General features: G+C 47.2%; 1 protein-coding gene across 2 annotated transcripts in view; it reads right to left on the reverse strand.

Annotated features, from left to right (window-relative positions):
• The window catches only part of LOC116942267 (dynein axonemal heavy chain 3-like), an 859832-nt gene extending 838263 nt beyond the window's left edge, over nucleotides 1-21569 (reverse strand). For both annotated transcript variants that reach the window (XM_032953964.2, XM_032953963.2), the window contains exon 1: nucleotides 21423-21569. The gene's annotated coding sequence lies outside the window, so the exon portion shown is untranslated. The remainder of the gene's footprint in view (nucleotides 1-21422) is intronic.
• Nucleotides 21570-24103: the final 2534 nt, after the last annotated feature.

Here is a 24103-nt window from a genome sequence, read left to right on the forward strand (position 1 = left end):
ATTTATAAATAACGCGATCTAACCCAAAAACCTTTATTATGAATAAAAACATTAAATTCAACGACATAATAGCAAAAGGAAATAAAACTAAATAACAATGCAATTCAATCAAACTAAATAATAATAATAATAAAATCGTTTTAAAAACATCGCATGTGCAACCCACTTTGAGACAGATTCGCACTGACTCCGTGGTGCTGGCTACACCAGTGCACTTTATTTATGTAAATAACCAATTCGTGCGGAGTTTTTGGTTTTCATTTTGTTCGAGCTGAAAAAGAATACCACTCATTAGCACAGCAAAGTGGATTTTGTTTTACAATCTCTTCATCCTACAATCGCAATGCTGTATTCTGTGAAGAAAGCAAAACCCTCTGACTATGTTCCTAAAGCACACACGCATACATGCACACACATACATACATACACGCACACGCATACACGCAAAAAATAGTCAAAATGTTAATAACATGTCAAAATAAGTTAACATACAGGCTGACACCAATCTACACTTTATTGTGGCCCCCCTCTAGCATCGCTGCACTTAATCTGTTTCTCTATTTGATTAGTTTGGAATGTAAGGAGCTCAACGGAGGTGGTGACGCTAGACCAGTAGATGGGCACTTGCCGCCTGATGCAGGGGGATGACAGTTCCAATCCGGCAGCCGCCCTGGTTATTACCGCGGATGTATTAACCGTAGTAGTAATACTAATAATACGTGCCTTCTGTTAATATCACACGATACATCACGAGACGGCGACTCAGATGGCTCAGATATGCACTCAGAATGGACCAGGGACCGTATACCAACATCTGCCGTAAGATGGACACCACCGGGCAAAGAGAAACCTGGCAGACCCAAGACCACCTGGGTGCAAGACCGTGAAGTAGAAGCTGGCAGCAGCGATCGGCCTCTCTTGGCGCGAGGCTCAACATGTCGCCAAGGACAGGAAGAGGTGGAGGGAACTTATAGGGGATGAAGAGGATTAACTAATCACGATAATAATAATAATTCAAGATTCCCTGACATCATTCACAAGAGTAGGCCAATTTCGTGCCAGTGTCAGGGTCTACATTTGCCAAATATGAAAATCGCACTGGAAATGACTCAATTGGGATTATACATAGCAATCATCACCCCCATACTGGCAGACTATTACTGCTTTGCAGGCCAGGTGGTGAGTCACTCTGACGCTAGGGGTGTGCTTCTCCAAATGTGCAACATGAGATGCGATGATGCAGAATACTCTGAGATGCCACGGTGCAGAGGGCCTGATATTAAAACAATATATTGTCGTGAACATAACTTGCACATTCAGTTCAAAAGGACTGTAGGATCAACATCATATTATCTCAGCCCGCATGCCATCGTTTAAATTAGAAAAAAAAAGAAAACGCATCACGTGCCTAAAAGACCTCCCTGCAGAGTCGCGAGGTGGCCCTGTAGAAGGGAGTAGAGCAAGCAGATTGCTGACCTGTCAATGCAGCAAATAGATCGTGGTGACCTGTCATCGTGACCTGTCACTTGACAAAGGTGGTAAAACAAATATGAACAGGCAACACACGTTCGGTGGACGTTGGCAACACGTCGTTCAAAGCGTCTAAGCCCGAGCTGGCACAAGTTTCTATGGTAGCCGACAAACGAATTTCCAAAACACGCGTACATCTGCATGAGTTTTTGCACTCGCAAAACATGCAAGGGTGGAGGGGGGGGGGAGGGACATCAAGCACAAAGAGATGTTTGCAAACCAGCCTTTGAAGCATCCATGGGGATTGAAGTCAAATCAAATGTTCGGGCCTGCTTTGGCGGAGTTGTGGAGGTGGCGGCGGTGGTGGTGGTGGTGGTGGGGAGGGTTCGAGGCACAGACCGCTAACACATCTCTCCACCTTCATTACAAAGGACTCGAGAGCACAAGGAACAGCCCTGCGATGGCTCGTTCACGCCAATGCTGACGAAACGGTTCTCGACTCTCGGGGAGCGGCGGCGGGGGGGGCGTGCTGCTACTGACTTGGGGACATTTCTCTCCTCATCTACAGTCCTCGTTGGACATCTTGGAAGAGGTGGGAGTACCCACGCTTTACCTCACCCTCTTTTGTGACCTAACCCGTGGCGTACCGACTCATATCGCTGGATGGACAGGAAGGTGGGGGGGGGTTTCAAAACTTGTGACGTCTGGACTGCGAGTCCAGTGTGCTCACCGCTCCACTACGTCAACATCCCTTCTCCTTCTACTAGGACATCTGTGAAAAAGAGCTTCATAGCTCATCGGATTTCTACAGGATAAGTCAAGATTCTGATTAAGTTTGCCAAATGCATGGAAGTCCCTTTCCTTCGTAGGGTGTGGCTCGTTTGAGTCGTACGTATTTCCTGGGTCGCTGTTGCTGTAGGCAGAGTAACAACCGTGGACTCCCAAGTCACATTCAGCAGAGTAATAAATGAGCCTTAAATATAATTGAAAATGCGATTAAATTGATTGCTTTAGCTTTTATTCTCCTATGATCCACAAACCACCGAACAGAACGTAGATTAGATTGCACGGTATTTTTTTAAAATCTAAATAAAAAAAAACAAATCCCCAGTTTTGATGCCAGCGGATGTTCGGGTATTTTCGGCGTGGGGATTAGACGTCAAGTGCGGTGGTGAGAAAGCGGTCTGACCAGTGCTGTGGATCTCTATTTTTAGAGACTGCCAAACAAAGCGAGGGCCATTTTTTTGTGTGTGCTTTCAAAACGGCACCCCCCCCCCCCACGCTCTCCCACACGAGGGATGGATGCCGTGCTCCCCGTAAATACAAGGGCTCTTCCCTGCCACTAAATCCCTGCAGCAATATCCACACGCGCGCGCCAATGGACAGCAGCAGCAACAACAAAAAGGGCTCATCGCGAACGGAACTTTCGCAACCCGTTTTAGCCAGATCGTTCGCGAGCTGTAATTTTCCATGTTCTTGTGCGTTTATGAGCCGTCTCTGTTAAGCGATGAGCAGTGGCATGAGGGAGGGGGGAGTGGGGAGGCGGCGAGGGGGGGTGTTGAATGGATTCCATCCGTACTGAAATGTGGCCATTTATTTGCACTGCGGGTTTATGGGTGAGGCACCTATACGTTTGTAAATATCAACAGACTATTAAGGAAATGCTGTCATGGTTTCCCACAGAGAAACTCCGTAATTCACACCAATGGTTTAGGGCCATCAATGAGAGATAAGCACTCTCCCCCACATCTGCTCAAGCATGGAGACATTTTAACGTTTTATACACTTCTTGGTCTTCCCCTCCTAACCTCCCATCCCCCCATCTGTTGAACACGTAGGCTTTTGCGACCAATATTATTCACAAAAGGGATTGTTTTGGGGGGTTTAGATCGCGTATATATAAAGGTGACGTTAAACCCAATTCTGGCCGTCGCCTGATGAAGCTGGTTGTAATTACCGGTGAAACGTCATACTCGAATTGTAAATGTTGTGGGTTTGCTCTCCAACACACCGGTGTGCTGAACTAGTAACAATTGTCATGTTTTGTTTACGTGGCAAACCTTACTAATTGGCTGTGTCGGGTGGTGGCAGGTTTAACAACACATTTATATTTATGCGATCTAACCCAAAACTCCCCCCCCCCGCTCCCCAATCTATTCGTGAAAATTTCGCTTTCGACATCACGTGATGAGACGACGAATCAATTCAGAGACCTCTCAGGGCCGCCGGAGAATGGCTGCGAAAGCGTCGTGATTGTCGTTGCCGTGGGCGCACGTTTCGATCGGCCGGGAGACCGCTTGACCCCCCGACATCTGCCAAAAAAATGTAAAGCGCCGTCCCAATTAAAGACATCTTTGCCATAAAGCCGCAGCTTGCTGTGACGTTGCTATACGACGCTGCCCACGAGTGGCCCGTAATGTCAGGTCTGCGGTGGCAGCCACCGAAGAAACTGATCTGCAATTTGCCACCGTTTATATTCCACGGACCGGCACTGTCGAGATGATGAAGAAAACACATTACGGGGAAATTATTTACGCCTGCTAACGCTGTAAATTATTAAGTTGTTCACACTTCTGCTGTTGTGATTATTGCACCGAATAACAAATGTCACTTGCTGTTAGTTACCTTCCAGCTATTACCCCATATTTTAAGGCGGGAAGTCAATAGAGTTGCCACAGTTGATTTTAATGTTCTTTTTTTCCCCCTGGGAAAAGTAATTCGAGTGTAATTTTTTCAAGAGACTTATTTTCCCCAGGCGAACCGCGTTCCACGCCAAGGAGTAATCTGTTCCAACAGCAGGCTAATGTGGCATTACCATTCCGCGCAGCGGCTCCAGAAATGAGAATTGGGGCCGCTAATTTGGCGACAAAATCTTTGCCCCCTCCCCCCGCCCCCGCACGCCCTCCCGAGTTGTGCGCAGCGCAAATCTCGCAGCACCCGCCAGGTGCCAACGCCTCCTGAATTGGAATCGCGTAGCGGCGCAAACCCGCAAACGCAACCCGCTGAATTAGAGGCCACGTGATTTGTGGAACGCTCCGCGATTGTGCGAGGGTCATCTATGCTGCCCTGCGGTGTCGACGTGCACCCGCGATCCAGCTCTCTGCGGGGGTAGCGAGGTTTGGTGGATCACGCGAGCAAGTCGTGAAGCAACCTTCCCGTGGCCATCAATGTGCCATAACATTGGTTTGACACGTAGGTTTTCACGACCAATATTATTCATAATAAAGGTTTTTTGGGGTGAGCCAACCAGTAAGGTTTGTCACGTAAACAAAACGTGGCAATTCGTTACGACATCAGCCCACCGTTTCGTTTGTTAATTACATCCAGCATCATCGGGCGATTTTTCCAGAATTGATGCTGGATGTAACTATCAGCGAAACGCCGTACGACTCAGATCGCTTATGTTGTGGATTTGCTCTCCAACACACCGGTGGGCTGAAGTAGTAACTCACTGGCACGTATTGTTTCACATTTATGCTTACGCGATCTAACAAACAAAACACTTTAATTAGGAACTCATCAATTGATTGATAACACCGTCATATGAATATTATGGCGGGACCCCGGGGTCCCATAAGCCCCCGGCTCTCGCATAAACTGCGTTGCGACGTCATTTTATGTCTGTTGAAGGCGAACGACACGGCAATCTATTCCCCTCGACGAGCTCTACACGATGCGCTAATCAAAGTATAAAAGTTGTGTTTATGACTACGGCATTCGTCCCCGCTGCTGCGCTTGGACATGACAACAGAATGATCCTCGCCAGACGGGTCGCGGCGTTTGTGTGCGCGGTTGGATGGAGTCGCCAAAAATAAATTAATTACGATTTTGACTTCCGTGTATTCGGGACCCCGGGGTCCCACCATAAGAGCACTACAAAGCTTGGATGCCGAGTGTGGTACCAGCTCACTGAGTAGCTAGCTGCCTTCCCCACTTGTCTGTGGTTCCCCACCCCTCCGAGTAGTTGTCTCTCATTTGGAGCGAGCGAATACTGTGCGGCACGTTACCACTTGAAATAATTACGACGATCGTTCTGAGCCTTGCAGGTCAACAATGTCGCCAGCCTAAGGCTACAACATATTTTATGAAGTAGAACTGTTTTGATTAAAAACGTCAATCCGAATACTTCTCGTTTAGATTTTTATGCTTGCTATAAATCTCCACGCGATAAGTCACTTTGTTGAGCTTTCATTTGTGGCCAGGTCGCTTCTGAAAAAGAGCTATACAGCTCAGTGGGCTTTACCTGGTAAAATACAAAAAATGTTTAATTTTATTTGTGTTTTTTGTGATTTGTTTACCTTTCCTATGTTTTTATATTGTGTGTTGCTGTCACGTTCTGACCGGCCCCTACTGAACATCTGTGAAAAAAAATCTTTATAGCTCATCGGATTCCTCCAGTTGCCATCAATATGCTGAATTCTGAGTTTAAATATCAACTCATTCTTGAGATTCTGTTTTCTTTTCAGGGCTCTGCTTGAGATGTTTGTTGACCAGTTCCTTCTGGAGTAATTTTTTTTGTTTCTTTATCGGAACATTGCTTTGTTACTTTTCATCATCAAGTTCAGCCTCCCAAAAGCACTCCAACCTGCTCTGGTCCACCTCTTCACGTCATTATATTTAATTCATAATAAAAAAAAAACCGGGAGCAAGCGAGGGCTTTACCATTCTGGCGAATTGCCCGATGATGCTGGATGTATTTACCAGCGAAACGTCGTACTCAAACTGTAAATGTGGATTCACTCTTCAACACACCGGTGGGCTAAAGTAGTGAATTATTTGTCTTTTTGTCAACGTGACACTTTTTTTGCTGATTGGCCGTGTCGGGTGGTGGAGGGTTACGACACATTTATAAATAAACGCGATCTAACCCAAAAACCTTTATTATGAATAATATTGGTCGCGAAAGCCTACATGTTAAACATTATATTTAATATTGGCCACTCTCGATCGCTGTTCTAGGCACAACACGTGTTCTCGTGTGGTGGTTTACGGTCATGGCCCTCTGACAGATATCTCCTATTGTTCTTTCAGTGGAGCTTGTGATGCATGATCTCTACTCTGCTCATATTTATCTTGGGTATCCTTCCTTTGAGGTTATTTTTTTCTTCTTCATGGTTCTGCTTTAGATGTTTGATCAATCCTCTCTCGTGTACTTTTGGAAAGACATTAGCAGGAGTGGCCAGAGAAAACCCCAGGTTCAAAACCTACAAAGACAGATCAAAAAACCTACTCGCTGTACTTCTTTCCAAAGGCATCATATTACTCTGCAGGTAGATATCACACACAAAACCTCCATCGCTGCCTAATAGCATCTATGTGGGGGAAAAACTCAGTTCTATGCCTCCAACATAAAGAACTATTTTTATTTCAGTCCACCGGGCTGTTGGTTTTCTAAACAAATATTCATATATTATTCAGCAGCATTTGTTTAAAGAAGCAAACTTTGGACTGCTTTCCTGTGGCTCGTCAGCAGAGTGAGGCTCGTCAAACAAATTCCACAGGGTCACCAGATGCACGCCTTTGAAACCATGGGGCTCTGCTGAATGCAAAAAAAAATCAATATTTATATGATCTCAATGTCTTTCGTTGTAGCGCGTTATGGTTAGGGCACCATAGTGGCGAAATGTTAATTCCCTCGCCTGGTATGCAAGAGGTTGTGATGTTTGATCCTGACCCTGACACCTGCTGTATATTTGGAGTTTGTATGTTCCCCCAGGTTTTGTGTGAATTTTTCTTACGGTCCCCCGGTTAACCCCCCCCCCCCCCCCCCCACATTTAGAATCAACATCATGCGTTTAGATTGTTTGGCTGCTGTACATTTCCACTTCGTTGAGCCATAATTTGTCATAGCTAGGTCGCTTCTGAAAAAAACTACATAGCTCAGTGGGCCTTACCTAGCAGAAGTAAAAAAAATGTTTAGTTTATAGTTTAGTTTTAATTAAAAGCAAATATAAGCAAAATGTTGTTGTGTATCTACAAATCCTTTCGTGTGAACCAATAACCCCGCCTGCGGCTCACCCGGGGCCGCATTACGCCGGAGCCCTTTAGCACTCCGCCTGGCTGCTTTGCCGACGACGTTGACAGTGAGAGGATTTCAAGTTGCGGATAACTCAGCCCTGATGCGGGCGCACGGCGCTGGGCAGGAGAGGCACGACATTTACACGCGCAGCAGCGCGACCAAAGTTCCGGCCGGTTTATCAAAACCTAAAGGCCTTTTTTTTCTTTCAACCACCGATACTGCCGTAACCTTCTGCGATCCCATTCTGTCCCCGTCAACGTTCGCAGCCTTATCGCACGCGTTTGTGTCCCCCAGCAGGAGCTGCGCTTGGCGGTGGCGGTGGGGGGAGGCCAGATGTGGTGTGTGTGGGAAGCCGTGGTGGGGCGCTTAGCGCGACGAACCCGGCCACCCGAGTTCGATTCCCTCTCACGGCCACCACTAATGATGATTATCTGAATCGGTTCTGGGCCTCCCCTCTAGGTCGACTCCGCCTCAAATGAGTACCTTGTGCAGTGTGTAAAAATATAGCCATAGGGGAGACAAAGGCGGTCGGGCGTGGTGCTGGCCACCCACCCCCTCGTGTGCCGTGCCGGCCTTCATAGGTGCTCGCTAACAGCACTTGCCCCAAGAGTCTATTAAGGCTATACGGGGGAATTTTTGTGGTTGGGGTGGGAGGTGGTGGGGGAGGCTTTGAAAAAAAAAATCATCTGATCGGAGAGAGCGAACGACTTTGGAGACCGCGCTTCTAACGGCGTTGCCATTAACGTTCTGTCATGGTCGCGTGCGCAATGCAACAGTCGCCGTGCCTCTGTATCGCAGGCGTATCACTCTGTCCTGTGGCAGGGCGGTCAACACTCGCCACACTGTCTCGTCCCACGCCAGCGTCTCGCGGCGCTTCGCTCCTCGCATCGCCTCCTCCAAGATGTGGAACGACGTCACCCCCCTTCGGAATTGCCAATGTCGGTGCGATGCGCCGGTGCCGAAGTGACCACGTGTTCGATTCCAGGTTATTATGGGCAACCCACGATTTAAACTGGGGTTTGTTTGTTTTTTGTAGTTGAGTTGAAGCTCTCATCAAGGTCACCAATCGTGGCACATGGATCTGGGTTTTCACTTAATTAGGCACAGTCCAACTGTGGTGACGAAGGTGTTTCGCTTTTCTTTAATGCGACAAATCTAGCCAGGTGGGTTAACGGAAGAGCAAGCGGTTGGCAATCGGAAAGTTTGCGAGCTCAAGTTCCAGGTTGGGGGTTGACTCAGCCCATCATCCCTCCGGGGTCCATAAAGTTACAACCATTTTGATGGGGCAGTGGGGGAGCAACAGTGATTGTCCTATGGATGGACTTACCACCTGCCAAAATGAATGTGGAGTTCCATCACCGGCTCGGCTGCTGTAAACAGGAGATGAGCACCAATGGCCCAGTAATTTTCTTTTGAGCAGGGAATTCACTCTTTTATACTTGCGGTGTGTGCCGTGGAATATTTGTCGTTCGCGTGTTTATTTTTTTGCTGTTGTAAGCATCATCTCGTTCCCTCGCCTCGTTCTAGTTATGCGTGTCGGCCACGACTGGCGGTGTCTGGACGGACGCTCTTCAGATGACACGGAGGAGCGGCACGCGCCGTCGCGCGAGACAGCCTTTGAGCTGGCTTCAGAAGCAGCGGCGTGTAATCATCTTCCAAGGGCCATTTCTCCGATGTGATGTGAAATCCAGCTCACAATGATGGGGGGGGGGGGGGGAGGGGGGTCTCTTGTGACATGACATCAATAAGGCAATTACACAACACTGTTGGTGATGGACATTTCTAATAATACAAATTACTACGTATTGCTATCGTGCTTCCATTAACGCGTTAACGCGTTTCACCTATTCGCGGAAACATCACAAACACATTTACGTCAAAATTACAATAATAATCATTTTAAGGGCCTTTGTCAACCCGCTGCCGGATGAAGGCCTCCCCATGCCGTGTGTCGGTCATTGGGGTTGTTTGACCATACTTCCCCACGCTGATCGGTGCAGATTGGTGAAGGACGTGCCCAGGAACCGTTCAGATATCACTTGGCACTCATGTTAGCCATGACCAGAAATACAAAAAAAAAACAGGTCGCTGGGTTCACCGAACAGCGCTAACCACTTCACCGCGACAGCCAACGTTTGGATGTTCTACCAGACGAGCAGATGCTGTATATGCAATAAACATACACGTATTCTTAGTTCTTTCGGTAAAGTAACGTAGAAGGGAAAACAAAAAAAATATATAAAACAAAAAAATTCTCACGACGTTTCGACTGCGTGAAAACCGCGCAAGAAAATTTAGAATTTTCAAGAAAATTTCTAATTTTCTTGCTGTGGTTTTCACACCTGATGATTATTTTATTGTGTTGCAGTCGAAACGTCGTGAGAATTTTATTGTTTTATATTTTTATCATTTATTGTTTTCCCTTCTACGTGACTTTACCGAAAGAACTAAGAATATGAATCCCTGCAGTCACGAAAGCTTTAAATCAAAAGCATACACTTCACAAATATGAAGCTTCAAGCGAATACAAAAGTTAAGCATGTGAAGTAAAAAACAAGGGATATAAACATAGAATTGGCATGGCACTCATCTCGGCTGGCGGCTTAAAGCCAGCGGCAGCATGCTCCACGGTCATTTCAAATCCCTCCCTCCCCCCATGACTTTCCACAAATTGGTAACATTTTATCAGCCCCGGAAGAATGATGGGTATAAGCTGACTGGAAATGCACCACAGCTCCTGCCATTGCCCAGTACTTTATGCAAGTGAATTGCAGTGCTTTGCCCTCGGTGCAGTGAATATATAATTCCCCAACTGTGCCATGGTCATTTACAATAGTAAGCTATTGCACGCCTGCCAAAGGGGCCAAATCACAAAAAGCTAAATAGAAAAAGCGTGAAGAAAATAAAACCAATAACCGCTCGTTTCGTAACGGCAGTCACCCCTGGTTAGCAGTGGTTACCGTGCCTAGACCGAGGCTTGCGCGCAGGAGAGGGGTCCGTGTGGCATAAAAGAGCCGAGCACACACATAGCCTGTCATAGCATTTGCCTTATACAAATTTGCACAAATAATGTATTGGGGAGGTAAATATGTATTCTTCTGCAAAATGCTCCCAATCTGTAGCCACTGTTGCTTCAGCGCAGCTGATCAAACAGCTCCGGCACTATCTCGGGCTATAAACAGACGCATGTCTCACTTTGAAAAGGCAGGTTAATTTTTTCTTCGCACGCTACAAAATGAGGACGAAAATGGGCACATGTCCCCGAACACGTGGAGATAACTTGCCGCAGCAAAGCATCACGAACGCCTTTCATAGTAATTACCGATGTGCATGTCGTCGTAGATTTGATCACGTTACGCTCCATGTTGTTAGTTAGCTCGTACACCGCACTGTGAACCCGGCGGGTTGAGTTTAATTCCCTACCATGGCTCATTTCAGTCGCAAGTAATATCCGAACCAACAAACACTGACCCACCATGGATGGTGTGGTCAAACAAACCCCGTGACCGACACACAGTGGGGAGGCCTTCATCCAACAGTGGATACATGTTATTACTCTATTATGAGTATCAATTACTCATTCAAAGATTGTATTTATTTCGCATGCCATCTGAAAGGCAACTGACAAAACATTATAACCGTGCGTTGAGTTTTGTAAGCGATTCGATTGCAGAATGCAAATACGACAGGGTTTGCGAGATACGCTCCAACGGTCACCTTATAGAGGTGATGTGGATTTGGAGTAACCTCGGTCTAAGGCTTGGGCTAAACACTGTGTGTTTAATGTGTAGCAGTGGTGTTTACATAACCCAGGTGTTCATGTGCATACACAGGTAAAGAGTGACTTGTTTACTTTATTGCTGCTGTATCTCACCCGTTGCCCAACATGTATAGCTGCTCCAGCCAATCAGAGTGTGTCTATTCACGTTAACGCGGGGGGGGGGGGGGGGCATCTCCCTGCCTGCCTATCCCACACCTCATTAAAATAACTCACACCTGTCCTGAAATCTAGGAAACACTGCATGCCACTAACAGCAGGGAAACATAACACCAACTACAGCATTGCTGAAAACGTGTGATAATTTTTAAAGATTTAAAATATCCAACATAAACACGTTATTCGCAATAATATATGACCCTTCGTCAATCCAATGGATGTGTAATGAAAGGGTGACAGCTGCTGGCAATGACAGGGTGACTCCTGCTGGCCTGGAAGGGGAATCACGGGTACGGGCACGGTTAAGCAATAACCAATCAGAGAAATAGATGTATCTGGGGCAAAGGTAAAAGGTGGGGTTAGTCGAAAACTTCGGGAACCCGCTGGAAGGTTCCATGAGAGGGCGTGGCCGGAGGCGGGGCCTAGACACTACTGGGGGGATATAAGGGGGAGCGGACCCGGGGCTCGGGGCTGGTGCGTGCAGTCCTGGGTCCTGGCTGCGTCGCTGATCGTCAACACCTCTCTCCGTCGTCCGGCCACGTGGAAGATCTCCTGCGTGGCTTCCATCGCCGTCATCGTCACGCCGCCAGCCAGCGGTGTAGTCGAGTGAGCGCGATGGGACCACACCGAATGATCGGCTGTGTGTGTAGCCAGTAGAGACGTTAACACCTAGTGTTGTACTCAGTGAGAGAAATAATACTATCGGCCTTTTGTTGTGCCCGGTGTGAAAATAAAGAAGTACCCTCTACACGACGTGTCGCGGATGTCGCTTATTACAGATATATGAAGGTCCAATGGTTGTTTGACCATGCTGGTTAGTGCATCCATTTATAAATTCCACAACTGAGATTCAATTACTGTACGTACATGTATTCTGATCTACAATATAGGGTTTATTAGTTAGATCGCATAAATATAAATGTGTCATTAATCCCGGCTGTTATCTGATGAGGCTAGTTGTAATTTCCGGCGAAAAGCCGTACTCAAATTGTAAATGTTGTGGATTCACTCTCAGACACACTGGTGTGCTGAACTAGTAACTTATTGTATGTTTAGTTTACGTGACAAACCTTACTAAATGGCTGTGTTGGGTGGTAACAGGTTTAACGACACATTTATATTTACGCGATCTATCCCAAAAAAACCTCGAATATGGATAATATTGGCCGCGAAATCCTACATTGTGTTAAACTTATTCTGATCCATTAACTGGTCCCGCTTCTTTGATAATGATGCTCCTGCACAGGAACAAAATTGATCTATGCATCACAAGACCGTGAGCGATGTATGTATGTGTGTTGGACTTCTTTTGCACCGTATGTAGCTAACAGTGCATAGCCAACTGGTCACGGTGGTAATGGTGCCGCCATAGTGAGGAGGCCCTCGTCTAGCGGTGCATGGAACATGGATGATGATTGATGATAACGACGATCAGTGTGTTGCTTTCGCGAAAGAGGTGTACCCAGAACTCGCCACTAAAGTCAGCCATGGCCGAGAAATCGAACTCGGTAGAGTGAGCTAACCACTGCGCCACCGCTCCCCTATGACCATACGGGCAATAGGTCACAATCATGCGAACCAGTTTTCGTCATTAACTTTGGAGACGTCTGTTGCCCTCATTGAAATAAATCACAGAGCTGTCACCCAGGCAACATTTCTCATATTCAAATAGCTTTAATCAACGTTGTGCACTATGTATAGAATACCAAAATTAAAACGATCCTGTTAAGCCACAATTGATATAGAAAAGCTGCACCATATAACTTAAACAGAGAATTCATCTTCTTTGGTTCTTTCGGTAAAGTCACGTAGAATGAGAATAAAATAATAAATTAATAAAATAAAAACACAATAAAATCCTCACAACGTTTCGGCCACAACACAAGCGGCCTTCTTCAGGTGAAAGGAACAGACCCGTCGGGACGACAGAGCTTGAGAGAAACTTCACTGGCTCATGCGGTACTATATTCTGCTGTGTAGTATTGCTACATACACGGCGCAGGCAGACCTAGTCGAACTCGAGGGTTTATGTTCTTAAAAAATGTGTTGGGGAAAAACAACATTTGACAAATAATAAACCTCATGGGAAAACTAAGGTTGCGTTCCTGGATACGAAATTATCACCCCCTCTTTCTTTGTTTCACTCATCCTACGTGATTTCTGCCCTGGTTATTGTCATAAATTGTAAAACTGTGAACATCTAACCTATAAAAGGCATTTTTTTGTCTGTCTGTCCGTCTGTCCGTCTGTCTGTCTGTGTACGCTCGCTTGCGGGGGATTTGGCTCTCGGACCGTGGGGTTCACGTAGAATAAAATTTGCCGGGCGACACACCCCGGGCCCCGCGGTGGGAATAGACTATTTCGTTTTCCCATCCCTGAACTTTGAAGTGGTTAAAATCGCGTTTTGGTGCGATTTATCTTTATTCATTTATTTACTTTTGCCGCCCGGCTCGCTGCTGCGCATGCGCGAAACGCCGACACGAGTTGCCCCTGGCAACGCACAGACACGAGTTGCCCCTGGCAACGCACATACACGAGTTGCCCCTGGCAACGCACATACACAAGTTGCCCCTGGCAACGCACAGACACGAGTTGCCCCTGGCAACGCACAGACACGAGTTGCCCCTGGCAACGCACCGACACGAGTTGCCCCTGGCAACGCACAGACGCCGTCGCTGCAGGGGGGACGCCATTTCTCATTCAAAATGCAAAAAATGTAAACGCAACGCTGAGGTAAATTCATCAAAGTGTCACGTCCTCTTCTCTCCCCCTCCACCCCAATGTGTGCACTTACTATTATAGGGTCGGTAGATACTAAAATTATAGCGATTAAATAGTATTATTGTAGCGGGGGGGGGGGGGGTAGCGGCCCAGGCCCCAGCCTCAGCCGGCCGGGCAATCTAGGCGCGGTCGGGGGCTCTGCACGGGACTAGGCCTCGTCACGGCACTCTGTCAAGTGAGTACTTTGTGCAATAGAGTCGATATATACTACTACTACTAGCGGGAAAATAGATATTTAAAAACATCTGAAAACTTTAAAACATAACATACAAATGAAAAGATAAATCATTCTTTTAAAATAAAATAAAACCCGAGCGTACCAAGAATCGATTCTTTAAATCGCGCCAAGGAATCGAAGTTTGTAGTTTACTTTAGAATCGTCTTGAAGCGACGACGCGCAACATAACCATCCTGGATAAACCAGCAAATCTTTAAACGTATTACAACTATTACAACGCTGTGTGCTCAAGTCCCAGTGTGATGCAAGTCAAACAATAACAACCATAAGATAGATTAACCATATGTTTTCTAAATCACCAAAATAAAGCGGGAAAAAAATGTAACAACAGTAATCATTGGAACTGATTCTCATTTTCTTGGTTCTTTCGGTAAAGTCACGTCGAATTGAAAGAAAATAATAAAAATATAACATAATAAAAAAATTATCACGACGTTTCGGCCACAACACAAGTAGCCTTCCTCAGGTGAAGAGACAGAACTGTCGGGAAGACAGTGAACACAGCCAAGCTTTGGCCGCGTCTTTTAAGCTGCGTGGGAGGAGCAGAGCGCCTTGACAAACCAGTTTACATATCAACAGAAGAATTTAGCCTTGAAGTAGCTGTGTTAATGTGTTGGATTAGCATGATGTTAAAGTCAGAAATTACCATGTAACTGGGGGATTAGCATTTAACAATAAACGAAATAAATAACATGTACGACCAAACTAGCAGCCATAGCTGGCAGCATTACACTCCCAGTATATGTGTGAGTGAGTGGTAGTGTGAGTGAGTGTATGATGTGTGTGTGAGTGTATGATGAGTGAGTGAGTGATGTGTGAGTGAGTGTATGATGTGTGTGTGAGTGTATGATGAGTGAGTGAGTGATGTGTGAGTGAGTGTATGATGTGTTAGTGAGTGTATGATGTGTGAGTGAGTGTATGATGTGTGAGTGAGTGTATGATGTGTGAGTGAGTATGTTGAGTGAGTGAGTGTATGATGTGTGAGTCAGTGGTAGTGTGAGTGAGTGTATGATGTGTGAGTGTATGATGAGTGAGTGAGTATATGATGTGTGAGTGAGTCAGTGGTAGTGTGAGTCAGTGGTAGTGTGAGTGAGTGTATGATGAGTGAGTGAGTCAGTGGTAGTGTGAGTGAGTGTATGATGTGTGAGTGAGTGTATGATGTGTGAGTGAGTCAGTGGTAGTGTGAGTGAGTGTATGATGTGTGAGTGAGTCAGTGGTAGTGTGAGTGAGTGTATGATGTGTGAGTGTATGATGTGTGAGTGAGTGTATGATGTGTGAGTGAGTCAGTGGTAGTGTGAGTGAGTGTATGATGTGTGAGTGTATGATGAGTGAGTGAGTATATGATGTGTGAGTGAGTCAGTGGTAGTGTGAGTGAGTGTATGATGAGTGAGTGTATGATGTGTGAGTGAGTCAGTGGTAGTGTGAGTGAGTGTATGATGTGTGAGTGTATGATGAGTGAGTGAGTGTATGATGAGCGAGTGGGTCAGTGGTTGTGCGAGTGAGTGTATGATGTGTGAATGAGTGTATGATGAGTGAGTGAGTGTATGATGAGTGAGTCAGTGGTAGTGTGAGTGAGTGTATGATGTGTGAGTGAGTGTATGATGAGTGAGTGAGTGTATGATGAGCGAGTGGGTCAGTGGTTGTGTGAGTGAGTGTATGATAATATAAGTTGGTTGCATGTCGGCAAGTATGCTAAACATTTCGAACAGACACACATTCACAAATTTCCCTTTCATATATAAGATAGAGTCAGCATGTACAACTGTAGTGAAAGTTGTAATCATAGCAGAAACCACCATAATCGGTATGCACTGCTGTAGTCATAGCAGGATACCACCACAGTCAGCATGCAATGCTGTAGTCATAGCAGGATACCACCACAGTCAGCATGCAATGCTGTAGTCATAGCAGGATACCACCACAGCATGCACAGCTGTAATCATAGCAAGAACCACCACAGTCAGTATGCACTGGTGTAATCATAGCAGGTACCACCACAGTCAGTATACACTGCTGTAATCATATCAGGTACCACCACAGTCAGTATGCACTGCTGTAATCATAGCAGGGACCCCCACAGTCGGTATGCACTGCTGTCGTGATAGCAGGTACCACCACAGTCGGTATACACTGCTGTAGTGATAGCAGGTACCACCACAGTCGGTATACACTGCTGGCGTGATAGCAGGTACCACCACAGTCGGTATACACTGCTGTAGTGATAGCAGGTACCACCACAGTATGCACTGCTGTAATCATAGCACGTCCCACCACAGTCCTTATGCACTGCTGTTATCATAGCAGGTACCACCACAGTCAGTATGCGCTGCTGTAATCATAGCAGGTACCACCACAGTCAGTATGCACTGCTGTAATCATAGCAGGTACCACCACAGTCGGTATGCACTGCTGTAATCATAGCAGGTACCACCACAATATGCACTGCTGTAATTATAGCAGGTACCACCACAGCAGTATAAACTGCTGTAATCATAGCAGGTACCACCAGTCAGTATGCACTGCTGTAATCATAGCAGGTACCACCACAGCAGTTGCACTGCTGTAATAGAAGGTACCACCACAATATGCACTGCTGTAATCATAGCAGGTTCCTCCACAGTATGCACTGCTGTAATTATAGCAGGTTCCACCACAGTATGCACTGATGTAATCATAGCAAGTACCACCACTGTCAGTATGCACTGCTGTAGTGATAGCAGGTACCACCTCAGTCGGTATACACTGTTGTAGTGATAGTAGATACTGCTATCGAGTTGGTAGATACTACTATATATAGTTAGAAGATACTAAAACAGTCAGTATATACAACTCCAGTCAGTCAATACTGCTACAGTCAGTATATACTACTATACAGTCAGTACATACTACTACGGTGAGTAGCTACTAGAGTCAGTAGATACTACTATAGAGTGAGTAGACACTGCTATAGAGTTAGTAGTTACTACTATAGTCAGTGGATACTACTATAGAGTCAGCAGATACTACTTTACAGTTAGTCGTTACTACTATAGAGTTGGTACATACTACTGTAGGCCCAGTAAATACGACTATGGTCAGTAGTTTTAAATACTACTACATAGTCAGTAGCTACTACTGGCTCAGTAAATACTACTGTACAGTCAGTAGACACAACTGCAGAGTCAATAGATACTACTTGCTCTGTTGTATGTATGGTGTGTAGGTATAGATACCTATGCAGGGGTAAATATATTTTTTGAGGGGGAGGGAGGTGTCCACAATTTTCAGAAACCTTTAAGATCAACTATTTACCCCACACATTCTGTTACTTTTTGGACTTTTGCAAGCCTCTTATAATTTTGTTGGTGGTGAAATGGACAATTGGCCCACCGGGCTTTCACAATATCTTAGTATCTGTGTATGTATATGTAAGGTTTTTAAGAGTAGTTCGAAAATATTTTTTTGACCCGGGCAACGGCGGGTACTTACCGCTAGTAATTAATATAGGTGTAGTGGAGTAACGCGCGCGGGGGTTTGTAAGTGGTGTACACGCACGTGCGAGCTGCGGGCAGTGGGGTCACATCAAAGCGAACAGGTGCGTCGAGAGAGAGCAACGGAAAGGAGACGCCCAATTAAGATGCATAGCGGTGATTGGCTGGCTGCAAATGCAGGCGGCTAATTAAGATGCATGGCGGTGATTGGCTGGCTGCAACTGCAGGCGCGGAACAGGCGCCAAGTTGGCGGGAGATTGAGGTGCTAGCGGCGGGAGATTGAGGTGCTAGCGGCGGAAGCCACGGGGCGTGAGGCACGGGAGGTCGCCAGCTTAATTAATGAGGAGGTAATGAGGAGGGGGATATATAAGGAAGCGTGAGAGAGAGGGAGATGAGTTGGTCGGAGTGAAGACAAGAGGAGAGATGAGAGAAGTTCCAGGCCCCGCTCGCCACACCTGGCCCTCTCCAGCGGTGATGGCTGAACCCCCACTGGAGGCAAGGGCGAGGTTGGAGAGGCGAGGGTAGAACAGGCTAGCAGTAGAGGGGCTGGCGGTAGAGGGACTGGCGGTAGAGGGGCTAGGAGAGTGAGAAAGAGAGCAGGCTAGCAGTAGAGGCTAGGAGAGTGAGAGCAGGCTAGCAGTAGAGAGACTAGGAGAGTGAGAAAGAGAGCAGGCTAGCAGTAGAGAGGCTAGGAGAGAGAGTGCAGGCTAGCAGTGGAGAGGCTAGGAGAGTGAGAACAGGCTAGCAGTGGAGAGGCTAGGAGAGTGAGAACAGGCTAGCAGTAGAGAGGCTAGGAGAGTGAGAACAGGCTAGCAGTGGAGAGGCTTGGAGAGTGAGAATAGGCTAGCAGTAGAGAGGCTAGGAGAGTGAGAGTAGGCTAGCAGTAGAGATGCTAGGAGAGTGAGAGTAGGCTAGCAGTAGAAAGGCTAGGAGAGTGAGAGTAGGCTAGCAGTAGAGAGGCTAGGAGAGAGAACAGGCTAGCAGTGGAGAGGCTAGGAGAGTGAGAACAGGCTAGCAGTAGAGAGGCTAGGAGAGTGAGAACAGGCTAGCAGTAGAGAGGCTAGGAGAGTGAGAACAGGCTAGCAGTAGAGAGGCTAGGAGAGTGAGAACAGGCTAGCAGTAGAGAGGCTAGGAGAGAGAACAGGCTAGCAGTAGAGAGGCTAGGAGAGTGAGAACAGGCTAGCAGTAGAGAGGCTAGGAGAGAGAACAGGCTAGCAGTGGAGAGGCTAGGAGAGTGAGAACAGGCTAGCAGTAGAGAGGCTAGGAGAGAGAACAGGCTAGCAGTGGAGAGGCTAGGAGAGTGAGAGTAGGCTAGCAGTAGAGAGGCTAGGAGAGTGAGAACAGGCTAGCAGTGGAGAGGCTAGGAGAGTGAGAACCGGCTAGCAGTAGAGAGGCTAGGAGAGAGAACAGGCTAGCAGTGGAGAGGCTAGGAGAGTGAGAACAGGCTAGCAGTAGAGAGGCTAGGAGAGTGAGAGTAGGCTAGCAGTAGAGATGCTAGGAGAGAGAACAGGCTAGCAGTGGAGAGGCTAGGAGAGAGTACAGGCTAGCAGTGGAGAGGCTAGGAGAGTGAGAACAGGCTAGCAGTGGAGAGGCTAGGAGAGAGAGAACAGGCTAGCAGTAGAGAGGCTAGGAGAGTGAGAACAGGCTAGCAGTAGAGAGGCTAGGAGAGTGAGAGTAGGCTAGCAGTAGAGAGGCTAGGAGAGAGAACAGGCTAGCAGTGGAGAGGCTAGGAGAGTGAGAACAGGCTAGCAGTGGAGAGGCTAGGAGAGTGAGAACAGGCTAGCAGTAGAGAGGCTAGGAGAGAGTAGGCTAGCAGTAGAGAGGCTAGGAGAGTGAGAGTAGGCTAGCAGTGGAGAGGCTAGGAGAGTGGAGAGGCTAGGAGAGTGAGAGTAGGCTAGCAGTAGAGAGGCTAGGAGAGAGTAGGCTAGCAGTGGAGAGGCTAGGAGAGTGAGAACAGGCTAGCAGTGGAGAGGCTAGGAGAGTGAGAGTAGGCTAGCAGTAGAGAGGCTAGAAGAGTGGAGCGATCAGCGCAAGTGGGAACATCACGACGGAGTCACGTGGTGGTGGTGTCGAACGCGAGGAGTTCTGTTCAATAAACAGTGACAGGACAAAACCAAGTTGTCCGCGTGAAATGAAAACACGACACGGGTATACAGCACTGCAATAAAATTAGGTAAAAAATGACTGTCATCATTTTAGATACCGTAACTTTGAATGCACATTGATTTCACTTTAAGCATGTCTGTCTGTCTCTGCCGAAATAGAGCCACTTCTTCGCGAAGCATGTTGAGCCCGGTCTCGAGACTCTTGGTTTTCCAGGAGGGTCCTGCCAAGCTTTGACCGGAGGTGTTTCGACAAACGCCAAGTGTCTCCCGAGTCATTCACTTGCAGGTTAAAACGAAACAAACAAACAAATACAATTGGAAGTCCGCGAAGTTCGAACCTCGGCGCCGATACACACGTGGCCACATCCGTACGCTCTCCGTCGAGAGAGGCGTCACCGAGATCTCCAACGTGAACCGCAAAACCGCTAGGCAATGATGGCCTCAATCAGCCCGCAACAGACCGAGATCAACTTGTTGTGTTGGCAAGCACCGACTGGTGCCAGGAACAGCGCACTAATAAAACAAAAAGGCCCGCGCGACACAAAGATCAAAGGCAAAGATCCCCCGCGTAGCCTTAACAGACTGTTGGGGCAAGTGGTGTTAGCGAGCGCCTACGAAGGCCGACACGGTTTTCACGCAGAGGTGGGATGGCCAGCACAACAGTGGCGATGCTTACTGCACATCGCACCAGGTATCTCATTTGAGGCTGAGTCGACCCAGTGGAGGCCCAGGACCGGTTCAGATAATCGTCACTGGGTGTTGGCCGACCTCGGGTGGCCAGGTTCGTAGCACGGCGCGCTAACCGCTGCACCACCGCTCCCAACCACACAACGCGCGCACACAGCCACCTTTGTTACCCAATTGTTTATGTTGCCACGCTGTTTTGGGCTGTTATTTTAGGCTGAGCAAACCTCGAGGAGGACCAAGTCAAGTTCATACGTCACTGCCACCGGTTCATTTCCATAGCCAGGCATCAAACTTAGGACACTGGCTATGTTTGTAGCGAGCGACTTATTTCGCACCGTACGTAGCCAACCGTGCTATCGTAGCATCGTTTACCAAGCGCTCCCCATTTAGCGCGTTTCACAGTATAAACAGACGGCAATTCAGATGCTTGAAGCCCAGCAATCACTCACCATATTAGTTAAACTGCTCTTCACCACGTCACAAAGTGTTGCGGCACTACACAGCAATACATCAGTTTGCTAAATTCATAGAAAACGGCGTAATGGCGAACGTTTTCAATACACAATGAGTGCTACATACATGAATTGTAACAACTCCAGCACGTCAGTTAACGATTCGCACGCGTGTACTGACACTCATCACGATAGTCGCACGCGTGCGTGTTACGCAATGAAAACATTATTACCATCCCAAGTGAATCGCGTGCCATACTCGCCTGCTTTGGCTCGGACTTCTCGAGAAGACTTGTCACGTGAAGGTGCCCGGGACTCAGCCCTCCCCGAGCCGACTTACACGTTTCGCCACGCTCCAACGCGCTGTATAAGACGATAACAAAGTCAAGTCAAAGCCCTGCAGGCGTGGCGGTTGGGGTTCAGGCGACAGCAGCAGCAGCAGCAGCCCACTGTTTGCGCTGCTCCACCGGGCCCCCCCCCCCCCCGTTTGTTTGCTCAGGCCGGGCCACAGGGGTCCCCCCAGAAGACTCACATGGCAACGGGAACGTCACTCGGACGCCTCGGTAGCAGCAGCGGCAGCAGCCGTGCCATGAAAAAAAAGCCAGCAGCGCACGCGTGTTTGTGTTTCTGTTTGGCAATTTTTTGAAAGAAGGGAGATTTTAATAATAATAAAAATATATCCCGTCGATAGTTAATTTTGCACGTGGCCAGATGTGTACTTTTGTTGTTTCCTTGTTCGTTCGTGTGTGCGTCGCGTGCTTAATGTTTCGTTTGTCGAGTGAATTACTTCTATCGCAATTATATTTAAGGGGTTATAGGTTGCAGCCCTTACAAGCCCCCCCCTCCTCCCCCAATAAGAGGGAGCTGATGCGGGCACTTCTAAGAAAGGGTATTTTTGGCCTACTCTTCTACGCTGTACCAGACGTCTTGGAAGATGTGGGTGAACCCATCCCGCCAGTCGTGACCTATCGATTTTGTAGAGTACCCATTTATCGGTAGTACAAATGAACCTTATGGCAGGTCCCCAGGGTCCCGAATAAACGGAAGTCAAAGTCGCGATTAATTTATTTATTTTTGGTGACTCCGTCCCACCGCGCACAAACGCCGCGACCCACCTGGCGCGGATCATGTTGTTGTCATGTCATGTCCAAGCCCAGCAGCAGCGAGGACGAATGCGAAACAAAACTTTGATTAGCGCATCGCGTAGTGCTCGCCGAGGGGAATAGATTACCCTATCGTTCGCCTTCAACAGACATAAAATGACGTCGCAACGCAGTTTTGCGGGCGCCGGGGGGCTTATGGGACCCCGGGGTCCCGCCATAAGGTTATAAATGTGCCAATGTCATTATAAATGTACCCATAATAGAGGTTGTTGGGTTAGATCGCGTAAATATAAATGTGTCGTTTAACCCGGGTCACCAACCGACACACCGGTGGGTGAGTATGGTGTGTTGGAGAGAAAACCCACAACTCGAATTGTAAATGTTGTGGGTTTACTCTCCAACAGACCATACACAAACCATACTCACACAACACACCGGTGTGCCGAACTAATCACGAATTGGCACGTTTTGTTTATGCGGCAAACCTTACTAATTGACCGTGTAGGGTCATGGCGGGTTTAACGACACATTTATATTTACGCAATCTAACCCAAAACTCATCTGGTATGGATAATATTGGTCGCGATAGCCTACTGCTAAGCGTTAAACTAAATGTACCCGTGTCTGTATGAATGCACCAATGTCAATGTGCCCACTTATACTGCCGGCACGATTCGAACTTTGGTGACCTCTGAACTGCGAGTCCTGTCGTGCCAACAATTACAACACGAAAGGGTCTCCACGACACGGCTTAATTGCCCTCGGTTTATGCGGCAGAGCCCCCCCCCCCCCGGCGCGTTTGGAGGCTGCTATCAAGAAGGGTTATGCAGGGCGGTGCTTTTTGCTGCCGGTGCTCAAGCACGCGATTCTGAAGGTCGCGCATCAAAGCCAATTATCCACAATGGTCAATAAAATGTGGGTGCCACTTTGTGGGAGTTCAACAATCAAATGGGCAGACGTTGAATTGTGTTACATCCACCCGATGCCGCTTGTTTGAACGGGAAGAAACGTTGACTTTTAAAACAACATTTTATTTTTAAATGTAGTATACCGCAGACGAAATGCTTTTTTAAGTAACACAAAAAAACACTGAAACTGGCTCAGTCACGAGTGTGCGTTGACCAGTAAGCTATCCAACGATGCTAACATGAATACTCTTTTCTTTCAGGTTAATACGTTTTTGTGCAGACTAAATGTCAAGCTCCCTTGGATGTTTTTCTATACCCCCCCCACTCCAATTTTAAGAGAGAGCGCTTGATATAATAATGCTACATTAGCACTGCGGACATATAGCTTCTCATTTATTATTGAGGCTGTAGATGCGCTAGAATAGATACAGGACAAGCGCACTCGTAAAGCTGTCTTTAGGACAGCCGTAAAACACTTTAAATGCGCACGAAATGTTTGATGGGCCCAGGCTGCAAACAAGCGTTGATGACTCAGAGTCACCACAGGGCGTTGTACGGCGGGATGATATAATGGTGGTGGCACATATTAAGCAAGTCTTTTTTTCTCCTTCAAGGCCGCAACACTGGAGCCCCATTAATACTTGTCCACGTGTGGGTCGTTCATTAGTTTGCACCTGCTTAATTGACAATGGGTGATATTACCCAAAACGACGATGCTTGTGCTTAGACTGTGCACAGTGCTGCATATAGTTCAGTGTCTCGGCAGCGTGCTTACATTGACATCAAAGTGAGGATATTTTTCAAAGTAATTTTTCGAGTCGATTTTGAGCCAGAATCATGAATATCCAATAATGAATAATTTGGGGCTTACGTTATACATCCCGGCAGATGGTGCCGTTGCTGAAGCGCACGGCTTGCAACAAACACCCAGCA

Source organism: Petromyzon marinus, chromosome 14 (assembly GCF_048934315.1).
Source record: "Petromyzon marinus isolate PM22_M1 ecotype Great Lakes invasive population chromosome 14, UKy_Petmar_22M1.pri1.0, whole genome shotgun sequence".
Taxonomy (NCBI): Eukaryota; Metazoa; Chordata; class Hyperoartia; order Petromyzontiformes; family Petromyzontidae; genus Petromyzon; species Petromyzon marinus.